The following is a 6000-nucleotide window of genomic DNA, read 5'->3' on the forward strand; positions in this document are numbered from 1 at the left end:
AGCAGAGAAGTGATTCATTTTTCAGTTCACAGTCCTAGGTTCCCTTTCAAAACAACAGAGATCCAAGCATCAGAACCTTGAGAAGACTGATCACATTCTGTCCACAGTGAGAAAAAGAGCACAACGGACCCAAGAGTGTCTGTGCTTGGCTGCCTTTCTCCAGACCAGACCCCAGACCCAGGGAACATTACCAACCACTTTTAGGTTGGGTTTTCCCATATTCATTAACCTAACCAAGACAGCTTTCCTTTATACACTTTCCCATGGGCCACCTCAGTCACATCAATACTTCATTGATAACTCTCTTCCTGGCCTATTCTAGATTGTGTCAAGTTGACAGTGCTGACTGACCATCATACCATCTGACAGCTATCATCAATTGGCAGCCACACCTCTAGTGTCCCATCCCACTGCAAGCCTCAGGTAGCCTCAGCCCAGCTACCAGCAGGCTATGACCAAATAGAATTCTACAAGAACACTTCCAAATAAGCTTTCCCTAAATTCCCAACCCGTAAGATCCAGCATCAGGGTATTTCACTGTTGATTACATTTCTTCACTTGAAAGTATATTAATGTGCAATGGATAGCAATTTGTACACTAGAAACGTCAGCTTGGTTTCTAACGTGTGTCGCATTTTCTTTTGGCTTACCTTTTTTTTTTTTTAACATCCTGACCACAGTTTCCCCTCCTTCCTTTACTCCCAGTCCTTCCTCCCCACCTCCTTACCTCCCCTCCTCTACGTCCCCCATCAACTTCTCCTCTGTTTCTCTTCAAACACAGGCAAGCCTCCTGGGATGTCAACCACCCTTGGAATCTCAGGTTGCAGTAAGACTAGGCACCTTCTCCACTGGCATGGCTGGACTAGGCAACCCAGGAGAGGGGAAGGGTCCAAAAAGCAGGCAGAAGAGTCAGAGGCAGCCCCTGCTCCCACTGTTAGGAATTCCACAGGAAAACTAAGCTACACACTGTAACATATTGCAGAGGGCCTATGTCTGTCTATGCAGGCTGCCTGGTTGGTGGTTCTGTTTCTGTGAGGCCCTATGAGCCCACATTAGTTGATTCTGTGGAATTTTTTGTGTTGTCATTGACCCCTTTGGCTCCTACAACCTTTCCCCCTTCTCTTCTTCAAGCTCCACCTAATGTTTGGATGTGAGTTTCATCATCTGTTTGCATCAGTTTCTGGGTGAAGTCCCTCTGATGACTGTTGGGCTAAGCACCAATCCTGGGCATATACTCAAAGGATATTCACCCATACCGCAAGGACAATTGCTCAATAAAGCTGTTCATAGAAGTTTTATTCATAATAGCCGGAAACTGGAAACAACCTAGATATCCCTCAACCAGAGAATGGGTAAAAAAAAAAAAAAAAATGTCATACATTCACACAGTGGAGTATCACTCGGCTCTTAAAAACAATGACATTATAAAAATCTACCAGGAAGTGGATGGAACCAGAAAGAAAGCATCCAGAGAAGCTAAGTAAAAGGAGGGCTCAGGAGGAACATGTGGATCTCCCTGGAAAGGGGAAATATAACATGTCACATTTGTTATGTAGTTCTATTTTGTTCACAGTAAGAGTAAAACTTTAGCTGGCTTTATAAGAATTAGCACTATGAGCAGTGAACCTTATAGTACTCTTGTTTTGGCTTGCTGAAAGGCAGTAAACCTTTGTTGCATCTTACCAAGACTCTGAGTAAAACTGGCTGTAGTCAGACTATGGGGCTACAGTCCAACACCAGTCCATCTGTTCAATATGAGAATAAAAGAGATGTCGTCCTGTCCCCAACGCTCAATGTATCTCCCTTCATTTTCATTGTGAAAACAGTTGACTGAACCCCTTAGTTAGAATGGCAAACAGGAAGAAGCCTAAGACTTCTGAGTTCTCTTTTTGCACTATGTGCACTGCAAAAAAGGAGCCTTTTTCATCGTCTGCAGCATATACATAGTTTAAGATTTTTTTTAGAAATTTAATTGTGAGTGTGCATGTATGAGCATATTGTGTGCATGTATGTCTGTGTATGCATGTGCATGTGTGTCTGTGTACATGTGTGTGTATGCATGTGTAAATGTGTGTGCTAGTGCCAAAGGTGTTGGATTCTCCCTGGAGCTGAAGTTACAAATGGTTGTGAAAGTCGTGATGTAAGAGCTAGGAACTGAACTTGGGTCCTCTGAAAGAACAATATGTGCTCTTAACCACTGAGCCATCTCTCCAGTCCAACATCAAGATGTTTTAAAGGGTCTATTTTGTGACTTCTAGCAGTACTTCTTAAATTTTGTAACGATAGTTGAGGTAGGTTTGTTTACATTTTCCTTTTCTTTATCTTTCCTTTCTATCATAAAGATGTAAATTGGCTCTGACATGAGCTCTGGTACCCCATATTTGATGACCTCTCCTTGGTGGGGAGCCCTGGTGGCACTCAAAGAAAGAATAGGCAGACTACCAAGATAAGACTTGTTAGCCTGCTACCATAAAGTGGGGGAGGAGTTCCCCCTCAGACATGGACCTAAGGGAGGGTAATAGGGTGAGAGTCAGGGGGTAGGAGAAACAGAAGGATACAAGTGATGGGAGAACAATTGAGTTGTTAATAATTAATAATATATATACATAAAGAATCAAAGAGCAATAAAATAAAATAAAAAGATGTGAATTTGTTCACAAGAGGAAAACAGATATGCAGAAGAGAAGAAAAACTGTCTTCAGCCTCTAGTCTGCAAACTTTCTTCTGAAGAACAAGTACTAGCTTTGAACAGCACACGCTGAGTGTCATAGCTCCTCAAGCCTGCTCTTTAGCACAAAAGCAGCCACAGGCAAAGTTTAAGTGACAGGGGGTGGCTCTGTCTACTGAGATGGCACTTACAAACACAAGGGGTAGGCCAGAGAAGCTTCCCAAAGCAATGTTGGGACTCACGTTGCGGTGTGGATGAAATGCTGCTGCTGTGGTGAGTGTGCAAGTAGAAAGCTTCCTTACAAACAGAAGGATGCCCAGCATGAGATCCTTGTCACAACAGTGTGCTTTAGTCATTGCATGCCCAAATAATCGTATCTCATTTAAAAATGTTGACTTGGAATGGAGTCTATGTGGCTAAAGCACCTCATAAGTCAAAACTCAGTTTTTTGTTCCTACAGCTTTACCTTTCTGAGGTTGATTTAGTTGCTCATCGTTGTAGTTCAAAGGTACCACTAAAATAGCCACCTCAAGTTCTGAAAGCCTGGAAAGGCCTTTTCCTCTCCATCACTAAATCCCCCTAAACACAACACTCTAACCGTACAGCATATTTTCCCATTAGTTCTCAAAGCCTTTTGAGAAGCCTCCCAGTACTTAAAATAGTAAGGGACTTCTTTTCACCAGCTAGGAGAGTATCTCCTTTCAGAAGAATAGCATTCTCCCTGCCTCCATAGGGGTTCAAGCCAATCAAAACTTTCTCTTTAAGAAAGATTACTTATTCAGTGTGTGTACACATGTATGTGTGCCTGTGTGTGCCTGTGTTCATGTGTGTATATCACGTGTGTGTGGAGTGCTCGTGGAGTTCAAAAAAAAGGTACTGAGTCCCTTGGCGCTGGAGTTCCATCCCGACAGTTATAAGCTATCATGTCTGTGTCAGTGCTGAGAACTCTACCCAGGTCCTCTGCAAGGGCATTAAGTACTTTTAACCAGTAATTCATAGCTCCATCTTAAATGCTGTAGTCACACTGTCACCTACATAAAGCTCCAGCCCTGCCTCGATTCTAGCCATTTGCGGGTAAAGTGACATGAGTAAGAGATGCAGAGCCCCACTCCACATTGCTGGCTCACAATTGGTAGTAAATTATATTTGGTTTTAAATTAAAGACAAATAGGTTCTTTAAATAGAAATATTAGCTTTTTCGGTGTTAAAAGATGGACTCTACCAGAGATTTAAAAACAGAGATCATTTCTTTGTTCTAAAGATACATAGATTTCAGATACATAATAGATTAAATGAAGTGATAGAGTAATCACCTAATTAAATATTACAAAGTGTGTTGTAATGTCTGTATAAATATGTAAATGTGCAAATAGCATAATAATTAAAAACGCAAAATGCCAACTGCATACCATTACTCTCAGCTATTTCTATCTGAACAATAGGGACTTTTGAAGCATTTTCTTTGAAGGCTCATAAAATTATCCACATGTGAAAAAAATCCAAATTGCCATAAAGAGTAAAAAAATTATCCTTATTTCCACCTACAGGTAATTCAAAATTGCTGTGTAAATTTTCTTCAAACTATCTGAGAATGAATTATCCAGAAAGGAGCGTCTCTAAAAGTTTTACAGTAAAGTGTGGAGACAGGAGAACGACCTGTCTCCCCGCAGCCTACAGAGCACATCAAGGCTATGCTTGGCTTCCTAATCTGTCTATTTCATGATGTATGGGAGGGGGGCAATAACTGTTGAATATCTAAGTGAGTCATGCATGAACGCATGTTAAGGAACTGGAGTAGTTATCTCTTAGGTGAAATTTTAGTACTTTTAGGGGAAGCTGGTGTAGACTTCTGAAGAGGTGAGAATGCAGGAATACAAACAGTTGACCTGAACTAGGAAATTTGGGTAGAGAAAGAAGACACAGAAGAACCCACTGAAGAGACTTGATGCCGTGTAGAATAGGTCTTTGAGTGACAGTGAGTACAGGGGGGAGGAAACCAGTGCTTAGACTGGATTTTGAAATATCAAAGAGTATTAGATGAGGAAGATGTATGGATGAAAGGGCTCCTTCCCTGGAGAGTAATAAAAACAAAACCAAATATGCATATTTTAACATAAGGCCATGAAAAATATTTTGCATATAACCTACCTCAAGTCATAGTAAAATGAAGAAGTTTAGACTGTCGAATTCTGAAGCCACAAGAGCCCTCATTCTCATTGAACAGAGTCCATGAACTCTGTTTTATTTTCCAGACGGCTTTAGTTCAAGGGCTGGAAAAATGTGGAGGAGCCTAAAGCTATTTTTCCTTGGTTTGCTAAGGAAGGATCTGTAGTCATGCTTTGCTTAGTGATGGAGATAGATCTTAAGATGTTTCAGACAGGCAATTGCATCATTGTGAAGAAGCAGAGAGGACACACACTATAGCCTTGCACACGGCCCCTGGATATGCCGTGTGTTGTTTGGTCACTGTGTTGTGATGCATCTGTGACTATATATAAGAACAGGAGCTTCCTGAGTAGATTCAACTTCTTGGTGTCCCGTTTGTTTTTATTATTTAAGGAACAGGTTAACGATAACAAAAGCTAGGCTAATCTCTAGTATGTTAAGAGTGGTAGTTTATTTTTCTCACCAAAGAGCACATATGTATGTAAACCATCCAGAGTTGTCAGGAGTAAGGTTTATTGCCCAAGGCTGTTCAAGAATTATCACTTGCTGCAGGGCAAGTGACAGGCACACAGATTACAAGGCAAGACCATCTCCAGAAATGTATCTCGGACGTTGCACACCCTCTTTACTCTTAGATCTTGCAGATTCACATTCAGTCTTATGACTATGCTGAGCTACAAAGGTGGCCAAGAAATGTGTGCCCCAGTTGGGTCTCCACTGATGCTCCTGAGGTGTTTTTCTTTGTGACTTTGGATAAACATCACCGTACAAAGCATTAGTTTGGTGTTCAGATGAGATAACTGAGGCAACAAAACAGAGAAGCAGAGTGAATCCTCAATGAGCCATCACAACATATTGAATAAATATGAGAGAGATTAAATACAAATTTACACCGGCATCTATTGAAATTGACAATTCTATTTGGGTGCCTGTTTGAGCTCCCACCACGCAGCATTTTGAGCCACTGTGTGTCTGTTGTCTCTTGGCAATTAACATTATTCAGCCTCAAAATCCTAGCTCTGGGACTAGAAAAGGGAATCTAAGAAGCATTCACTCACAGTGTGATTCAGAACAACTGCTTTTCCCTTTGGTCTATTCATGCATATTTCAATTGGCATTAATATAAAATACCAAGCATCTGGGGTGTGAAAAAAAAAAAAAGGCTA

Source organism: Acomys russatus, chromosome 30 (assembly GCF_903995435.1).
Source record: "Acomys russatus chromosome 30, mAcoRus1.1, whole genome shotgun sequence".
NCBI lineage: Eukaryota > Metazoa > Chordata > Mammalia > Rodentia > Muridae > Acomys > Acomys russatus.